The sequence below is a fragment of the Lissotriton helveticus genome, chromosome 12 (assembly GCF_964261635.1).
Source record: "Lissotriton helveticus chromosome 12, aLisHel1.1, whole genome shotgun sequence".
NCBI classification, from domain to species: domain Eukaryota; kingdom Metazoa; phylum Chordata; class Amphibia; order Caudata; family Salamandridae; genus Lissotriton; species Lissotriton helveticus.
In genome coordinates, this window is record NC_136073.1 from 252916100 (window position 1) to 252937337 (window position 21238).

General features: G+C 48.2%; 1 protein-coding gene across 2 annotated transcripts in view; it reads left to right on the forward strand.

Moving 5' to 3' along the window:
• The window catches only part of LOC144798908 (cadherin-1-like), a 209867-nt gene that overhangs the window by 124066 nt on the left and 64563 nt on the right, over positions 1 to 21238 (forward strand). The window lies entirely within an intron of this gene.

Genomic DNA, 21238 nt, shown 5'->3' on the forward strand with positions numbered 1-21238 from the left:
AAGGTGCAGTAGAAACAGACTGCTTGGAAACTTACCAGGTAGAATATTTATATTGTGAAACCTACAAAAAAAATCTGCTTCATGTCAACCTGCAAGAAACTACGACCCAGAGTTTCCTGTTAGATACATTTTATTGAAAATAGAAACCACAAGTTTATTTTTATTTGAAAGACTGACTTGAAAAACACATCTCCCAGCATGTACTGAGGGCTCCACTGAGGAAAGACCAATTGAGACTCTTTCTTCCACTAATGCTATTTCACATCACTCGTCTTCTTTGTTGTATTGACCTGATTGCCAATTGAAATAGCTGTGCAGAAGTGCTGTCGCACAATAGCATTTGACAACTGCATTTGCAAGAGACTGCTCCATATAAAGCATGGCTAAAAAGTTCAATATCTCAACTCAGTAAAAATTAACACCGACCAAATTGCCTTAAATTTTAATTGAATTTTTAAATCTTGTGTTTGGCAGGACTGACCCCCAAACTGTTTTTGATGATGGTAAATTGAGTGTAAGAAGATGTGTTAAAGCGTGCTTTAATTGGCTGTAGGCTGATTCAGGGCAGTCCAACGTAAGTTTAAAGTGGTTGAATATATGCCAGATGTTAAGCTTGGGCACATTTGCTAATTTTACATACAGTAAACCTATGTTAAACTCATTTACATAATCTATCGATTCCATGCTGGGCTGATATATATCTAGCTCACTTGAACCTACATTGGACACTCCAGACATAACTGGTACAAAAGCCTTCCTCTGTCTGGACCTTCGCACCAAAGCCTTTAGATTCACTCCACCTGCTATTTGTTGCAGAGACCAGCCAAGCTTCTACAATATCAGTGTCTAAGTTATTGAAAAACAATGCATGGTTGACATTTTCAAGAGCCAGACTTGCGTACCAATGTACCTGAAATATTTAATTGGTCTACTAAAGCGCTATACTAAAAAATATTTAAAAGGAGACCCAAAGTGTCCCCTGTTGCTGATCATCCCTATTTCAACTTCGTGCATATTGTATCTGTGAATAGGTGAAGCCAGAATCCGCCATGTACTCACCACCTTGTTCAACACCTCAATTGTTAAGGCCACTTTCCCTGAGGAGTGGAAACATGCAGAAGTCAAGGCCCTACTAAAGAAATAATTGGCAGACCCCAGTAAACTCCACGACTATTGCCTGAGCTCCTTGCTCCACTTCCAAGCCAAGATATTCGAAAAAGGCACCAACCAACAACTGTCCTCACATCTGGAACGGAGCATCCTGCTCCTCGACTCCTAATCCGGATTCTGTAGCAACCACGTCACCGAGACAGCCCTCCTCACGGCTACTGATATCTGAGGACTGCTCAACTGGGGAGAGATGGTGGCTCTGATCCTCCTAGACCTCTCTGCAGCCTTCAGTGTGGTCTTCCACCACATACTCATCACAAGGCTGCACAATATAAGCATCAAAGGAGCTGCTATCGGAGGAGGAGCTTCGCGCGCATCCGTGATGGCCGCATGAGCACAGGGCTCCCGAGGACCCTCGCCGCCTCCTGCATTTATCCTGGATAATATCCTGATTTGATGGAAGGTCATTGAAGACACAACCCGGCTGATGTACTAGCAGGTTTCTTGGTCGGAATCGGACGCAGGGTACCCGAGTTATGCCGTCCTGAAGTTTGTGGCCTTCTCCATGGAACCGCCTGGGCCTTGAGTTGTGGTTTTACCCGGGTCGTAATTCAACAACAACGGCTGGCGGGGATCAGTTCACAGCCTCACTTCACTTTCGGTTTCGTTTCTCCTGCGCACCGTCTTCCCTCTGCGGGGTGACGGCTGATCGGGCTGGCTCCTATGCCAGTTCATTGGGCTTGGAGCTAGCGACAGTTTGGCTGTGGACTCAAATTAACTCAACTCTGCCTCTGGCATTCTCGTGGGTGAATTCTAAGGAGCCATTTGGACCAGGTCCCAAGCCTCCCTTCGGGGCACCCGGCTCGCCATGACTGGCAAGCCCGAGGGTGAAAAACGGAAAGTCAAGACCACCTTCCGAGGAGGCTCAACCCAGACGAATGTCATGTATCGCTACACACTTTCTAAAGGATCCCCCGGTGGCATACCTAAGACCCGGGTGGAGGCTGTCGACGATCCTGCTGTATCAGCAGACTTAAGGCTACAGGACGTGATGGGCGCCATTGCTGGTATCAAGTCCTCTATTGGCCAACAATATGAAGCCCTGGCTCTGAAGCTGGACACGGTGGCCATCGATGTCAACCTCATTCGAACTGATTTGGCTAAGACGAACGAGAGGGTGAAGTCACTTGACCTAAAGACATCCAGCCTCACTACGGATGTGTCCGACTTGCAAACAGAAGTGCAAAATCTTAGAACTGCCAATGACTTCTTTGCGCGTCGCTTGGAGGATTTTGAGGGCCGTGCACGGCGCAACAACGTGCGTATTATTGGGGTCCCGGAAGACTCTAGTTCACTCTCCACTGATCTTCGAGTGGAGGACCTTATCCTCAATCACCTTGCACCCAAGGGCCTGAGCAAATTCTTTGCCATTGAACGTGCCTACAGGGTGCCGGGGGGACAGGCGAAGCCCGGTTTTCCCCCCCCGTCCGATTATTGCACGGATCTTCAACTTCAGAGATCGCGACGCCATCTTGCAGGCAGCACGGACAAGCGGTCCTATGCAGTTCGAGAACGCTGCTGTGAACTTTTATCCAGACTTTTCCCAATCGGTCCAGAAACAACAAATGGGATTTCAAGGGGTGAAACGGCGGCTTAGAGACATGGAGTTAAAATACGCGATGCTGTTCCCGGCCCGACTGCGTGTTGAACACGACAATCGAACATTCTTCTTTGTCCGGCCTGAGGACGCGAGTGATTGGTTGGACACTTTACCGGCTCGCCGTGCTGGCCAGGACCATACTGGTGGCGCTGAGGGGGTCTAATGGACCAAGAATGACTATGGCGTCTGTGTCCGGAATACTATTCACCGTGAACAGCTGAGACTCACTGACTTCTTTGATCATTCCCTTCGTATCCTGGGAGGTAGCGGGGATGACGGGACCCTTTCCTCCTCTGGGGTTCCTTTGTGTAGACTAGTTGTTTGTTTGTATTGTTAGGGCGACAGGCACACTGCAAATTGTGGTGGCTTCTGAGTCTGTGCAGGGGTGCAGGGTGGGGGGGAGTTGTGTTGGGAACATGGGGGGAGGGAGGGAAATGTTTTGGGATTGTTCGTTTTTTCTTTTTCAAGGCAAAGAACTTTCACTATTTCTGACATTGGTGTGGTGCTTGTTTTGAGATGGGAGTTCATTGTGGATCTGGATGGGGGGTAGGGGGTTGAGGGTACTGTGCTGGAATGTGAATGGGTTGGGTGATCGGATAAAGAGAGGGGTGGTTATGCAGCTTTTGCGGCGCCTCTTGCCCGACGTTGTTCTGCTACAAGAGACGCACTTGATTGGGAATACTTGCTACGCTCTTAATAGACGGGGTTATCGTCTTGCTGCCCATTCTGGGTTTACATCTAGTTCTAGAGGGGTGGGTATATTGCTTAGGACTTCCCTCCCCTTCGAGGTTGATGATGTGGTCCTTGATGCCAGGGGTCGATATGTTGCACTTGTTGGGCGGTGGGAGGGAAAAACGGTTTTGTCGGTGTATGTTCCTCCTGGCCTACAATCCACGACATTTGCTGACTTGGGGCAGATGGTTTTGGGTCTCCCGGAGGGTGTTTTGATATTGGGTGGTGACTTTAACTCCGTCATTTCTGGCAGAGCGGATCGCTATCCGCGCAGAGACCTTCCTGCTGCGCAATCCTGGTTGGGTGACTTTCTGGAGACATTGGGGCTTGTAGATTGTTGGAGGCTAATGCATCAGTTTACCTTCCACTCGGGAGCACATGGTGGTCTTTCTAGATTGGATTAGATCCTGATACCGGCTGCCCTGTCCCCTTCGATTGGAGAGATTAGACACCTGGCTCAGGGTATATCGGACCATTCCCCTATCTGGTTTCATTTTAATCTTAACACAGGCGCTGAAGGGAGGATGGCCCCGATTAACCCCTGGTATCTTCTTAACCCCAAAACTCGTACTGAATTGATTAAATCATTTGCTCTGTATTTTGCTGAAAATGTGGGTTCTGTGTCCTCACCTGTTTCGCTGTGGGAAGCCTTCAAGACTGTTATCAGGGGACAGGCATTGTCTTTGATTGGGTGTGCTAAGAAATGTAAGAATGAGGCAATTGTTCATCTCGAAACAGAAATTACAGAATTAGAGACTGCATTGGAGCGAGATGTGACTCGAGAAGCATTGCATATTCTCCACCTTAAACAATTGGAATATAAAACTTTGGTTACTGATGCGGCCAAGATGATGAGTAGGGAACAGCAGGGACGGTTATATGATGTGGAGAAGTGTGGCTCACTGGTTAGAGGAGGCAGACCCGGACGGTGAGATCAGACCTGGGACCAGGGTTCAATTCCCGACGTGGCAGGGTCTTTAACCCAAAATGTCCACGGACTCGATAATTCTCGCTTCGGTGCCTACTCGAATCACAGGTTCACACTCTGCAACTCTGGGCAATAGCTTGCTTAATCTCCACTACGGCCCCCCGTGGCGGGATGCCTGGCTTTCACCTTGGGGATACCCAGTAGGGGCTATCTCACAGGGAAAAACCAGGACGGGTTCCCAATGCAAAGCGCTTTGAGACCTGGCGGTGATATTGCGCTATATAAAAACCCATCCATCCATCCATCCATCCATAAAGCAGGAAAATTGATTGCCTGGCTGGACAGAAGGGAGAGAGCAAGTTGTGTGGTTCCGGTGATTGAGAAATTGGATGGTGGGCGTGTAACGGACCCTGTTGAAATTGTTGAATGCTTTGCTGAATATCCGAGAGGTGTATACCTCGGTGTCCAACAGGCCCGAGGAGGATTCTCGGTTGTTGCTTAGAGATATAGCACTGCCGTGTTTGTCAGACTCAGATCGGGATTGTTTAGATGCCGCACCCTCGGTGGATGAGGTGGCTCTCGCGCTGCGCTCCATTCGTTCCGGCAAGGCTCTGGGTCCCAATGGCCTTCCTATAGAATTGTATAAATTACGCCCTGATACCCTAGCTCCCTATCTCCGAGATATGTTTTTGGCTGCGCGAGAAAATGGCTCCCTCCCTAGGGATCAGCGTCTTGCGACCATTGTGGTGATCCACAAGGAGGGTAAACCACGGGATCGCTGCTTGTCTTATAGACCCATTTCGCTCTTAAATGCGGAGCCTAAGATTCTCGCCAAGCTACTCGCTAATCGTCTGATTCCGGTGATCAGCGACCTGATCAATCCGGATCAGTCGGGTTTTATCCCTCATCGTAACACGGCATTAAATTTGCGACGTTTGCATAGTGTTCTCGCGAGGGCCCCGACGTTGCGTGAACCGGCCATCCTGGCGTCCTTGGACGCCACGATGGCCTTTGACACAATTGAATGGTCGTATCTCTGGGCCGCACTCGCCAAATTTGGATTCGGCGCTGGCTTTATTGGTTGGGTCAAACTCCTGTATGAAATGCCACTGGCGCAGGTGGTGGTTAATGGTCGTGTCTCCATGCCTTTTGCTCTCGGGAGGGGCACACGGCAGGGTTGTCCATTGTCCCCGCTTCTCTTTGCTCTTGCGTTGGAGCCACTCGCCGCTTGGCTACGGTGGGAACCTTCAATGAAGCGCATACGTTGGGAACCTTCAATGAAGCGCATACGTTGGACTCCGGAATTTGAAGATCGTATCTCCTTATATGCGGATGATATTTTATTGTACCTCACATCTCCCCAAAAATCACTTAACGTTTTGTTCGACGTGCTTAACTCCTTCGGGAAGAACTCGGGCCTTGTTATCAATTGGTCAAAATCCTATATCTACGTGCTCGTGGGTGATGTCCCTCGTTTACCGCAGGGCTGTCCCATCCAGTTGTCGCAGTCTGGTTTTAAATACTTGGGTGTATTTATCTCGCTGGATCCGGCGGTTCGCTACGAACGTAATTTACTCCCCCCACTCCAAAGGTTGCGCTTGGATGTAGCGCGCTGGCTTAGATTACCGTTGTCTCCCTTGGGGCGTGCGGCCCTTTTTAAAATGATGTCCTTACCGCGATTTCTATACGCACTTCAGAATAGTTTTGATGTGATCCCGTCGAAATATTTTCGGGAGGTAGAATCGCTGCAGAGGCAATTGATATGGAACGGACGTTCGCGCATCGCTCTTCCAAAATTAACACTTCCCTGGTATGATGGAGGCATAGCACTTCCGGATATTCATAGGTATTATTGGGCTTCCCAACTTGCTTCCATCAACCATGGGATGTATGGTCCGGCATTGAATCCGGCTTTTGAAATGGATAGGTGGCTGCTCCCGGGTGGTGACTACTACAGGGCGCTTTACTCTGGATCCTCCCGTTCACAACTTTCGGGTACTACCGCTATAGCTGTGCGGGTATGGCATAGCACGACCGCAGCTATGGGCTGGAGTGATAAACTAACCGGTGCAACTCCGCTTTATGCATCTGCAAAATTGGGTTGTCTATGGAAGACTAAGGGATTTGATAAATGGGACACGATCGGTATTAGTAAAGTGCGTGATCTCTGGGTTGAAGGAGGGGTGAAGACCTTTTCGGACCTACAAGCGGAATATAAGCTGAGTGACAGGGAAATTTTTTGTTATGTCCAAGTACGCCATGCTTTGAATTCTGTGTTTCCTGTGGGTAGTGATATTCCGGAATCCTCCCCCCTCGAAGACCGTGTATTAGATGGTCATGTGCCAGATAGTACGATTTCATTGTTTTATAAAAAGATGATTAATGACCGTTCGAGTTTGCTTGATCGCCTTCGTGAAGCCTGCATTGCTGATGGTATTGAACTAGATGATGACTGGCAGTCCGCGATCTCCTCTCCCAGGGAGGTTGCGATTCCGGCCTGTCTCCGTCTGGTCCAACTCAAGATCCTCCACCGAATCGGTCACCGGCCCACGTCTGATCCATATGGGCTATTCCACGGATGGCTTGTGTAGGCGTGGTTGTGGTCTTCTTGGCACCTATCTTCATATAATATGGGAATGCCCTGAGGTGGTGCGTTTTTGGAACCGTATACATGATGTGATGAATGAAGTAACGGGTGTTGTGATGATGCCAGAAGCCCGGCAATGTATATTGAATGTATGGGGTCCGAATGATTATAACGTATCGCAGCTTCGGTGGGTGACTCTTGCCAATATGGTTGCCAAACGAGACATTGCACAATTGTGGGGGTCCCCGAGGCCGCCTACAGTGACTGCTTGGGTAGAGAGTGTGGACTGGTGCATATTCAGAGAGAAGACAGTGTATATAGCAAGAGACAGACCCAGAAAATGGGGAAAGATTTGGGACCAGTGGAACTCATACCGGGGCGATATCTGTACGCCCCCACTTGCAGACATTCCTAGTCCTTCTCAATCGCCCTGACCTGCATTCCTTCTAAGCTGTGGTACATTGTGCTGTTTATATGCAATTTTACCTCTGCCCCCCCCCCTCTTATCTGTATTCGAAGAATCTTCTTTCCTGTTTACATGTGTCTCCCGTCCTCCTTGAGCACAGACCTAATGGATGTACTATTGCTATATTGCCTTGAATGTTTGTTGATGTGTTTTCTTTTTTCTGTTTTATATAATAAAAAGTTACAACAACAAAAAAGGAGCTGCTATCAGATGATTACCTCGTTCCTCACCAGAACAACACAAAAAGGTCCTCCTTTCCCCCTTCATCTCCAAACCCAAGGATGTCATCTCTGGAGCACCCTAAGGATCCTCGCTCTGCCCCACTGACTTAAACACTTAAATGACACCTCTGGCCAGCACCACCAAAACCAATGGACTCCACATAATATCCTAGGCAGACGACACACAACTCGTAGTCTCTGTCTCGGAAAATACTGCCAAAGCCAACTTCCACAACCAGTGGCGGCAGTTGACGTTTGAAAGTGGTGAGGCGTAAAAGAATTATCGTACTGCACTGCACTGCGGTAAGCGAGCGATCCAGAACCCCCTACAGGGGGTTCAGGGGGGGGGGGGGTTCCCCCCATAAAAATTCTGAAAAGATTGGGCAAATGGTGCATTTTCAAGCAAATTTGAGAAAGCAGCCCCTGTGGCATAAATATTATCCTGGTTTGCAGCCACCTTTTCATGCTGGTAAAAAAGTTGGAGACACACATTTTCACAAAGTTCGAGTTTTTGGCGCATCTACAAATAAAATCAGGAACCTCCCATAATCCTAAACAAAAAGCCAGCTTTCACCCATGATCAATAAAACCGTACATCTCTGCAATATTACACTTGTGGATATACTGCACTGCACAACTGTGGTTGGGATGTTTCACCTGTCAGTAAAACAGTTTCTCCTCTTCTGTATTGTGATTATTCTGGCATTAAATGAACTTCAGTGGGGTCTCTACCAGGGCACCACTCGTTAATTGGCCCCAACGCTTTGTGGGTTCTCTCTATACAACTACTACACAAGGCTACTTCTCATGTAAGATATGTCCAATGTGCACACCTCCTATGCTGACCTGGCATCTAAATCTGACTCGATTGCCTAACTCTTTTCCAATGCAAGTCACCATGCCAGAGCCAGTCACTGCTCGTATAAGCGCAGAGTCAATTACTATCGTGGCCCCCTGTGACAAAGATTTCATTGGTGAATGAAGACTCTAATAACAAGACCACCACACGCTACAGGAGTTCTACTGGAAAGGAGGCTGTTCAGAAGCAGCCAACACAGCATAACGTCGCCTCATTTTACTCTCTTCTGTTTCTTCCTCTTCCCACATTCACTCTTCTAGAAGCCCTCTGTGCTCTGAAATAGCAATTGTTGCAACACTAAAAGCGGCCATCATGGCATACGAAGTACTAAACAATATTGTGCAGGCAACTCTTCTGTTTGTCTACTTCCATGGAGTGCAAAAATGAACTAAGAAATCCCAACAAATTACTGTTTTCATTGATACTATTCTGAATAAACATGGTTTTGTTCAAAACTTTTGTGATGGGCAACAAAAGTCCCATTATATTCTGTGACTATTTTTGCCTGTGGTTTAAGTACGCGTACACAACTACCCATTTAAGCACACTTTTAAAGCATGTAAATAAAAAAGGGTTCAACATAACTGGTTCAACATAACTGCGAAGCACACTGTCTTTAAAAAACAATGATTTATGAAACTACCACTAAAAGCCATTTGGTTTCTTTAGCACTCTTTTGAAATTCGGATCTCTATCATATCGCACCGCCATGCCTCTCCCAAAATTAACTCTCTCAACACCGTTCCTTAATCCTCTCTCGCCTTGCAATTCAAGGCAATAAAGATGGGGAACTCTGTGCTGCACATGTCCAGTAAACTGACAAATGTCACCATTTATTCGGCGATACCTGGATTTTGATGAACTTTGCCGTGGAAGCTCGGACTCAAGCTAGACCCGGACTCCTCCGTACTGCAGCCTCCCATTGATGAGGGGTGTAACCTGAGGAATAGGTCTCCTGTTTAAGGTCTGTGAAAGCTGTGGGAAAGCGCTGCTGTCTCTAAGATCAGCATACCCTGGAGGACAGCCCTGCTTGCTGGGATCAGAGCCAGTACTTTTGTGTTCAGTGACCTTGAGCTGAGCACCACATATGGAAACAGAGAACCCTGTGTTTAATTGTGAATGGTATAAGAAGCAGCACCGTTCCTGCACCACGAGCACACCGTGAACTGCAAATACTCAAAGAAATATGAACAATTATGCAAAAGCATAAACTGAAGATTCAAAGACTGTCACAGATCCTGCAATGGAAGACTGACTGCAACGCACCCCTTTAGGACCTCTTGTAGCCCCAACAGGCTGTAAAGTACCCTTACCATGCAATCCAAATATGTTTATTTCTTCCACATCGATAGACCTGGGCAAAATTAAAGGGTTACACGCAATTCTCTGTTTCCAGGGGCTCTACGTTCCCAGCATTGCGCTTTCACTAGTAACCTACTGCATTCTGGGACTTGCAATCTTACTTCTCTCCGACGGGCCAGTTCCACTAAAGTGTCATGTGTGAGACTGAGAACTGGTTGTGAAATGCAAGCCCAAGACCAATCAGACAACAAAAATTCAACAAAGTGACAACCAACCTCTAGGTCTTCAGGGATACTATTTGCAGTTCCGGACTTTTGTGTGATAGCGAAATGCATTCTGGGTGTAGTAGTCTTGTTTTGCTTCTATTTAACCAACTAGATGCACACCTGAAATCCTCACACCTTACCAACCAGCTCTCCAGCGCCAAACAAACGTGCAAGTTACGGACCTATGTCTCTGCAGCAGGTGCATCAACCCATGCATCAGGCGCATCGACCCCTGCAGCTGGAATAAGTGACCTACTAGTGGTACTTTCAAACCACATTAATTCACCAGATTGGTTGTTCTGCCCACAGTTCTGACTGAAAATAAGATTAGAAGAGCCACATGTGCCCCTAAAATTATACATATTTATCAGATCGCTCTTAAAATGTGCACTCAAACCCTGAAAAGAAACCAAACAATGTTCACCTAAAACATCGGACGTTGCAGTAAAACGCAGGTAGAGCAGCTCGGTGGGTGGAAGGGTTCATTGTGGGTTACTCTGGGCACAACTTGTGAATTAGCGGCCTGCTCTCTCGATTTATTTTAAATTTATCTTACATACATCCCCACGTGAAAAAAGATAATAGTTCTCACACCCTCACACAGGTGTCTTCTAGGAGAAGTAAGTAAATGAAAGGTGGCGATCTAGTATTGTCATATATTCTGTGAGAGCCGAGGTTCACGCTAGGCTGCTGCAGGCTACCTCTCCGATGTGGAATAAAAGCCCAAACATGCCCACGGGCCAGAGTTAGCTTAAGGCCTGTAACTTCCCCCAATTTCCCCTTTATTTTTGTATATTGACTGAGCCTCGCCGTTTAGCTGCCTGTCGGGGAGGAATCCACACAATGCTGGGTTTTCCTTTGAAAAAACTATAGAAAAACAAACCACGTTTAAGTCTTAGGATACTTTGTGACACATTAAGGGCTTAATAATTGAGTTAAATCACCTCTCCTTCAACGAAATACACATACTCCCTGGTCAGTGATTGTTTGATCTTTGGGCTAAAACTAGTGCATCATTCGCCGAGGTGTTTGTCACCCTTGGAGCCTGAAGCTGAGCACAGGAGTTAGAGGGGGCTTTAGCACAGAGACGAGCTTCTGTGGATTTGGGATTATAAGCGTTTTCGAGCTTTGACAGCCCACTATGAACCAGACTTTACTCACCCATTAATTGTAAAAGCAGGGTCCCCACGCTGTCAATGCGAAATCAACTCTATTACTGTTTCCAACATGCAACTGCTCAAAAAAGTTGATCCGCTGAAAAAAGTTGACCAGCTACAAATGGTTTGTGCTGGTTTTAGCTGCTGAAATGTAGGATTCGATAGTTACTAAAATTGTATACGGAAAAACATAGTAGAATCCATCTGAGTCTTAGAACTGCCTATTGCTGACTTTTGGTTTCAAATGATGTGTTTTAAACCGCAGACCTTCCCGTGCGTGCGTGCTGCTCTATTATATTCCAATGCTAAGCATTCCTACAAGTGAAAGGGGGATATGTATGTCTCGTATTTTAAGAAAGGAGCCCGGATGCTGCAGGGAGTCCAAGAGCCAGGCTCAGTCCACAGAAGCAGGTAATAAGTTAGTAGCCTCAGTGTTTCTCTTGCATCATTTCAAGCGGCCCCCTACTGCCAAAGTGTCGTCCAGATTCCTGGATCTGTGAATGATCGCGGCGGTGCGACTCTTGACGAAAAGATGGGAGGCGAGGGAACCGCCCAGTGTATGGGCGTGGACACTATCTCTCCTTTCATGGGGATGGGCGGAATGGACGGCTATCAGGAGGGAGGAAACGTTGGGACTGCGCAAGGAGCCCATGGTGGACAGTTGGGAAAGTATGCTCATAGCACTCCAGGTGGCAGAGACACAGGTGGCTGCGGATGAGGTTGAGGACATGGAGGGTGGAATGGAGCGCCAGGGCGAGGGATGCACAGCGACCACCATTGACAGCAACAGCGGCAGGGGCGGCATAGACACTAACGAGTAGGCAGGAGCCCCAAGCAGGGACGATGGGAGGGTGTGGTACACGGAGGGCACCCAAGGGAGTCAGCGGAAGGAGTTTGGGGAGGGGTGTGAAGGGCTGCCCAGACAAATCCAGAGGTGCAACCCACATTAGCGGAGGGGGGGGAGTGGGAGGAGGGGGGCCTTGGGTCGGAGCAGGGGGGGACTGATCTGTAATGTGCACGGGTGTTATGACTGCATCTTGTTTCTCTTTACTGTTTATTCGCTACAAATGTTGTGGTTACCACTGACCAGGATTTATAAGTACTGGCAACTCAGGTGGAGGGATGGCGAACAGGCTAACATGCACTGTGGACTCACGAGGAGGACTGATGCTCCCTGCATATAGCATAACGAACTACTGTCTTTGTAGCGATAGATGCCGCCAGTATACTGATAATGGAGCACTGGGAAGCTTGTAACTATGAGTGTAAATGTTGCCTATTGGAGTGCCCATTGTGATCTTTGGAATTGTTGATTACAAAATGCCAATAAAAAGAGTTGACAAAAAATAAGTTAGTAGCCTCTAGCCGCCGCACTCCCTCTCATGTGCGTGCGCTCCTGTGTGTACCGCTGGGTGAAGTTAAAATTGGGTCACAGGCCAGATTTGCTCAGGAGTCTACACTCGGTGGAGTAGATATTTGTTTTACTTATGGGTTCTCCCAGAGCTAGAACCCTCCTGTTTTTCTCATTAAATGCGACCAAGCGTGCCCAATTCTGCTTACATCCCGTTATCCAAAAACAGCAGCAGGACAGATGTGTGTTTTCCACCCTGTAAAGGAACACTGGCCCAACCAAACCCCCTCTAAGGCAGAGGACATCAAAGCTGAGATCAGAATATTTATAGAACATAGCACGCAGCCCCCTTAATCCCACAACGCGATTCTGCCAAAATGCATGCATTTGTTCTGTATTAGTTTATTTACATGTCTTGCCGAGCAAATACCAGTCACCTGAGTAATTAAATTTAAATAAAACTTATCTTCTCCAGGCCGCCTCAGCTCCTGGCCAGGTCCTGATTCGCACGTTTTCTGCTGCTCCAGTCCTTAACAGGAAGCAGTCACCCACTGGCAGGCTCCCTCCCCTCCGCCAGTCACAACGCTGCAATGGCAGCGTTGTGATTGGTGCGGTGCAGGCGCACAGCGCCCCAGCCGGGCACCTAATTGGAGGCCCCTTTCTCTATGTAGGCTGTATGCAGCCTACATAGAGAAAAGGGAGAGTGCACATGACTTCTTTGGTCGGTCAGGGCCCACACAGTTGGCAAGTCACTCTCCCCCTGCCCTCAAGCAGGACCATCCACCCGCCTGCCCACAACTGGGCACTTCTGCTTTATCGCAGTGCGTAAAGCAGAAAAATAAAATGGTAGTTTTATAATTTTGTGTTGCTGCTTCTCGCACTGCGAGAAAGCAGTGCGGCAACGCCCCCACACCCTTATGGAGGAGCCGCTACTCCCCACAACTGATGATAAAATGTCACCAACTGGGTGAAGAACTGCCCTGAAGCTCAACATGGACAAGAAAGAAGTACTGATTTTTTGGAAACAAAAGGTTCGAGGCATGTGGGCTGCTGAATTCATATCTGTGCATAGATCGCCGCCTAGTGTTGAGTCCGGATGATTGCACTTTTTTGTCTGGAAGAGTCTTCGAAGTATCACGAGATAGGTGACTCCTCCCCTGGACTACAGTGCGCATGGGCATCTTCTCCAACCTCAGATTGTTTTTTTCCGCCATTGGGTTCAGATGCTAACTCCACAACTCCAACTTCGGAATTGAAACAAAACTTTTCTAAAGGCCAAAAGGCCTTCGACTTCGATGGTATTGTTCTCGTTCGGTACCTCTCTACTCACTTGATGTCTTATTTTACCACCATTCACCTCTGATTCTGCTATTTCACCTGATTATCAGTCTGGGTATTTATCATATTTACCTGCTGTTCCGCTAATTTCGCTTGTGCCTACATCATTTTCTCTTTTAATTTTCTACACCTTGCCTCCGCTGGATCCCGACCGAGACCAGGAAGACTGTCACCCAGGCACTCGTCACCAGCCGACTGGACTACGGAAACGCCCTCCACGCCGGAACCACAGCCAAGCTACAGAAAAGACTCCAGCGCATCCAGAACGCCTCCACCCGACTCATCCTGGATGTCCCCCAACGCAGCCACATCTCCAGCCACCTGAAGAACCTGCACTGGCTCCTCGTCGACAAGAGGATCAGGTTCCGGCTCTTCACCCACGCACACAAGTCTCTCCACGACCTGGGCCCCAAGTACCTCAACGACCGCCTGACCTTCTACACGCCCACCCGCCAGCTACGGTCCACCAGCCTCGCCCTCGCAGCCGTACCACGCATCCGAAGAGCCACCGCCGGAGGAAGATCCTTCTCTTACCTGGCTGCCAAGACTTGGAACGCCCTCCCCATCCACCTTCGGCTGACCCAGGACCATCTCGCCTTCAGGAAACAACTCAAGACCTGGCTGTTCGAGTAGTAGCATACCCCTGCCCCCAAGCGCCTTGAGACCCTCCCGGGTGAGTGGTGCGCTATACAAATGGCATGATTGATTGATTGATTGATTACTCGATCCAGCTTTCCATCTCCTCTCGGTCGTCGACGCGGGCCGTTGGGCCTTTTTGACGCCACGTGAGCCGACCGTCGATGGAAAGAAGCCCTTATAAAAGGTGCCCACAATGCCACTCCAAGTTCCCACATACTGACAAACACTCAGTATGCAACAAGTGCCTTTCCCCAGACCATAGGGAAGAAACCTGCCCGGCCTGCGCCCTGTTTTGGTAGAAAAAAAACATACGGATCCGAGGGGCCACTAGGCAAGAGATGCAGCGACCGGCACTGGAACCAGACAACATCTTCGATGATGACCAGGAACTAACGGAAGCTCCAGACTAGGACCTAGAGATAGTCACCGTCGAGGACTACTCGGACTCCGATGACGAGATCCCACCGGGGCAAATCGTGAGTACACAGCCCCCGACACCAATTAGCCCGTTACCGAAGGCTCCGGTCGAGGCATCGCCAAAAGGCCTTAGCCAAGATCATTAAAAAGTTTCGCCAGCCCCGCCATCCGGCTCTGCTCCGAAATCGGAACCGAAACCTTCAGAGACCCCAGGGCCCAGTACCATCGTCCCAAAGAAGGTTCCAGAGCCAAAAAAGGTCGTCGAACCGAAGAAGGCCGCTCAGCCAGAAACCGTCGACCCCAAAAAGGTCGCCGACCCAAAGAAGGTCGCCGACCCAAAGAAGGTCGCCGACCCAAAGAAGGTCGCCGACCCAAAGAAGGTCGCCGACCCGAACAAGCCTTCTGGTCCAAAATCTGTCGACCCGGCAAAAGGCGCAGACAAAAAGGGTGCCGTACTGAAGCCCGTAGCATGGCCGGAAAAACCTGTCGAGCCAAAGATGTGCTCCCAAGACACCAGTCGATCCGAAAAAGAATGTTGACTCGGAAAAGGACACTCATCCAAAGAAGCCTATGGAGCACAGAAAACGTGTCGAGCCGAAAGTTCCGGTCGACCCCGAACAAGGGCCGGAGCCGAAAAAAGCCAACAAAACACCAAAAGTCGTCGAAAAACAGTGTTACCGACCCGAAAAAGTCTAACACTCAACCCAGGACTGAAGAGGAAGAACTCTTCCACCCAGATCCATCAGACGACCAGGCAAAGATATACATTAATCCAGAGACTGGTAAAGTTACCATCCTGCACAGAAAGAAGAGGCCTTTGGACTCTGGCTCCCACTCCCCTATTCCATTAAAGAGAAAGGACTTGGACTTCTCCCTCTAGACCCTTCAGCCCCTTTCAACCTATCATGCCGACTACACCCTTTAATCCTTACATTCCTTACTCTCCTTCTCACCACGGGGACAATGAGGGTAACATGGGGGATGAGCCACAGCCTCAATATGATTTCCCACAAGATCCTCAACCACAAGAGGAACCATGGGAGGAGCAAACAGACCCTTACAACACCCACCCCATCCCTGATGTACCCTCTTATGCTACAAAGCTATCTCCCACAGATGACACCATAGTCTTTAATCAACTCATAGACAGGGCTGCACAATTCCACAATGTAGACATGCATAATTACCCTGTTGAAGAAGACTTCTTATTTGACACCTTCCCCACATTTCAGAAAAAAGTGTCAGAACACTTCCCATGTTAAAGGGAGTTCTAAAACATGCACCTGACATATTTAAGGATACTTCCAGGGCACGGGTAATCAATCCCAGAATAGAAAAGAAGTATAGGGCAGCTCCTACAGACCCTACTTACATCAGAGGGCAGTTACCACTAGACTCACTGGTAGTGGCTAATGCACGTAAAAGGGCCAACTCCCAAACAGGGGAAGCACCTCCCCCCTATAAAGAGTCAAAAATACTGGAGGCATCAGGCAAAAGGGTAGCAGCACAAGCCTCCAACTCATGGAGGATTGCTAATACACAAGTCCTACTGGCTCGTTACGACAGGGCCCATTATAATCAACTAGAAAGCCTAATGCAACACCTGCCTGAGCCGTTTAAAGCACAAGCTAATGACCTCATACAAGAGGGAACATTTATAACAAACGCCTCCATCAAATGCGCGCTTGACGCAGCAGACTCCGCAGCTAGGTCAGTCAACACTAGCGTTTTACTACGCAGACATGCATGGCTGCGTATTTCCGGCTTTAAGAATGAGTTGCAGTCCACCATTCTTAACCTACCTATCAATCAAGATTTTCTATTTGGCCCTGCTGTCAACACCATTTTGGATAAAATGAAAAAAGACACAGAAACCGCAAAGTCAATGGGGGCATTGCAATTTCAGCAACACAGAGGTTCCTTTCGACGCTCCTCATACAGGGCAACTACACGAGGAAATACCTCGCAAACATCTGCCTCATACAAAAGTAACACACCAGGTTCCTTCAACAAAAACACAAACAGAGGAGGTTATAGAGGAAACAATAATAAGGGAAGAGCACGTGGAGGCAATAACACCAGAGCCTCCACTGCCACAAAACAGTGACTTCATTACACTGCCTCCAGACCACCTAACACCATTCGGAGGCAGGCTCCAACAGTTCCTACCTGTCTGGCACGCAATTACCACGGACAGGTGGGTGAGAGAAATTATCCAGTTTGGTTAGTGCCTAGAACTAACTTCTACACCACCAAACATACCACCCAGACATCGTCCTATGTCTACGGAACACATCACCCTGCTCCAACAAGAGGTGAAATGCATGCTGGAAAAGGGGGCCATAAAGCAAGTCCCTTTCCACCAACAAGGGACAGGAGTATACTCCCTATACTTCCTTATTCCCAAGAAGGACTGCTCCCTCAGACCAATATTGGACCTCAGACCCCTAAACCAATATATACTATCAGAGCACTTCCATATGATTACACTACAGCAAGTGCTCCCGTTGCTCCAACAAGGAGATTTCCTAGCAACACTGGACCTCAAAGAGGCGTATTTTCACATACTCATCCATCCAGCCCACAGAAAATATCTCCGGTTCACAATAGAAGGTCAACACTTCCAATTCAAGGTTTTGCCCTTCGGGGTTACCACGGCTCCAAGAGTGTTTACAAAATGCTTGGCAACAGTGGCAGCACACCTCAGAAGGCAACACATCCATGTGTACCCCTATCTGGACGATTGACTCATACAAGCGAAATTGTACCAACAGTGTGCAGCACACACATCTCAAACACTTCAGTTGCTACACAGCCTAGGGTTTTCAATCGATTACCCAAAATCGCATCTGCAACCATCCCACGAACAGCAATACCTGGGAGCCACCATAAACACCTCAGTGGCAAAGGCATATCCAAACTCAGCAAGGATAGCTAGCATACAGATACTCATTCGCAAATTCCTGCCACAACACTCTATGCCAGCTCGAGTGCAGCTCATAGGCATGATGGCCTCCTGCATATTCATTGTCCCCCATGCCAGACTTCATATGCGCCTATTACAAGAATGCCTAGCACGGGAATGGAACCAGGCTCGAGAACAACTAAAAGACCTAGTGTTGGTAGACAGTCGCGCTCACTACTCTGCAGTGGTGGAACCTACAAAACCTTTCCAAGGGGCGACTGTTCCAAGAGCCGGTTCCACAACTAGTACTAACAGCGGACGCATCACTGACAGGCTGGGGAGCCCATCTCCTTCAATACACAGTACAAGGGCTCTGGACAACCAAACAGAAAAAGCTGCATATCAACCAACTAGAATTGCTAGCGATATTCCTAGCCCTGAAAGCATTTCAAAAATACTTGTACAGCAAGACGGTGTTGATCCGGACGGACAACATGACCGCAATGTACTATATCCAGAAACAGGGAGGAACGCACTCTCCACAGCTGTCCCATCTGGCACAAAGCATATGGAAGTGGGCGATTCCCAAAAACATTTTTCTCCTAGCAGAACACCTTCCAGGGAAGGACAATCAGATTGCAGACCTGCTCAGCAGGCACAGCCAACAACTACACGAATGGGAAATTCACCCCCAAGTTCTCCAGCCATTCTTCGAAGAGTGGGGTCACCCAGAAATAGACCTGTTTGCCACAAAAGAAAACTCCAAATGCCAGTACTTTGCCGCCAGATTCCCACATCCGTTGTCACAGGGCAATGCGATATGGATGAACTGGTCAGGCAGATTTGCGTACGCTTTTCCCCCAGCACCGCTGATCCCGCTGGTGGCACGCAAACTGCGGCAACACTCACTCATGCTAATTCTAGTTACTCCCACATGGGCGAGGCAACCATGGTACACAACGTTCCTAGAACTTTCAGTAGTACCTCATCAAAGACTGTGCCTTGCACCCCATCTTCTAACTCAGAACCATGAAAAAATCAGACACCCCGATCTCAATCGGATGAACCTAGCGATCTGGCTCCTGAGGTCTTAGAATTTGGATACCTTAACTTGCCCCCAGATTGCATGAACATCATTAGGGAGGCAAGACGACCAACCACTCGAGCGTGCTATGCAGCTAAATGGAAAAGATTTGTTATTTACTGCAACAATAACCAAATCAACCCATTAGACACTGCCATACAAAACATTATATGTTACCTGCTGCATCTACAAAGATGTAACTTAGCATACTCTTCTATAACACTACACCTCGCTGCTATAGCAGCATACCTTCAAAACCGGCAACACCTTTCACTGTTTACAGTACCAGCAATCAAAGCCTTCATGGAGGGTTTAAAAAGCATGATCCCTCCAAGACACCCCCTTCCCCAGTCTGGAATCTAAATATAGTACTTACCAGACTTATGGGCCCTCCTTTCGAACCTCTACAATCATGCGAACTACAATTCTTAACGTGGAAGGTTGCTTTCTTAGTGGCCATCACCTCAATCAGAAGAGTGAGCGAATTACAATTCAAGAACCTTTCATGCAGGTGCATGCCAGCAGGATGGTTCTTAGAACCAACCCTAAGTTCATGCGTAAGGTTGTATCCAATTTCCATATCAATCAATCAATAGAACTGCCAGTATTCTTTCAAAATTCAGTCAGTAGCTGAAAGAGCCCTACACACATTAGATGTAAAAAGAGCTATACTTTATTACATAGACAGAACTAAATCATTTAGGAAGACAAAACAACTATTTGTTGCTTTTGCACCACAACACAAAGGAAATCCTATTTCAAAGTCCGGAATAGCCAGATGGATAGTTAAATGCATTCAAATATGTTATCAAAAGGCAAAACGCACTTTAACCGTCCCCCAAGAGCACACTCTACAAGGAAAATGGGGGCATGTATGGCTTTCCTAAGAAATATTCCTCTTGAAGACTTCTGTAAGGCAGCCACATGGACAACCATACACACTTTCACAAAACACTACTGTGTAGACGTGCAAGCAAAACAGCAAGCTGCTGTAGGCCAGGCTGTCCTCAAAACTCTTTTTCAAACTGCTGCAGCTGGTACAGGTAGCCACCGCTAGAGGAGATACTGCTATACAGTCTATGCACAGATATGAATTCAGCAGCCCACATGCCTCGAATGGAATATGCTACTTACCAGTATGCATCTGTTCTTGGCATGTAGGGCTGCTGACATTCATATCGCCCGCCCTCCTTCCCGGTGCCTGACGCAGCTGCAGCATTATCTTTGGCATGGCCATCTCTTACTTTCCTATCTCCATCTCTGCCACAATGGCGAAAAACAATCTGAGGATGGAGAAGATGCCCATGTGCACTGTAGTCCAGGGGAGGAGTCCCCTATCTCGTGATACTTCGAAGACTCTTCCAAGACAACAAAGTGCAATCATCCGGACCCAACACTAGGCGGCGATCTATGCACAGATGTGAATGTCAGCAGCCCTACATGCCAAGAACAGATGCATACTGGTAAGTAGCATATTCCTTCCCCATTGGACACATCCTGGTAGCCCTCTGAGCTCAGACATGCTCCTATCCCCACTGACCATGCTAGGAACCTAGGCATCATTCTGGACCACAAGCTAACATGACTCAGTTTAACTCCATCTCCTCCTCCTGCTTCCTTTGCATGCTTTGTAAGATATTCAAATCTCTACCCAAAGCTCAAGATGCACCATCACCCAGGCCCTCCTTTCCAGCCGACTGGACTACAGCAAAGCTCTCTACGCAGGCATCGCAGTTCATCTCTTCCGATGACTGAAACCATACAGAATACCACAGCCAGACTAGTCCTGCATTTATTTAGATGAACCTACATCACCCCCTACCTCCGGGAACTCCACTGGCTCCCTGTACAGAAAAGTTGCCAGTTCAAGCTCCTGACCCATGCATTTCAAGGCTCACAAACCTGTGGGCCCGCCTACTTGAACCACCGGCTAAACTCTTCGCTCCGCATCCCTTTCTTTAACCCTCACGCACTGCATTCGACATTGCAGATGCAGAGGTCGCCCCTTCTCCTACCTAGCGGCGTAGACCTGGAACAAACAACCCTTTCATCTACGGCCCTTCCAGTCTCTTCCAGAATTCCAAAAGTCCCTGAAGGCCTGGCTGGTTGGCTAGTCAACTGGACTCTGCCAAAGCCTGGATACACTCACTGGTCACAAGTAGCACTCTACAAATCTACTTATTGATTGAGGGAACTATTTAGCATTCAAGGCCGAT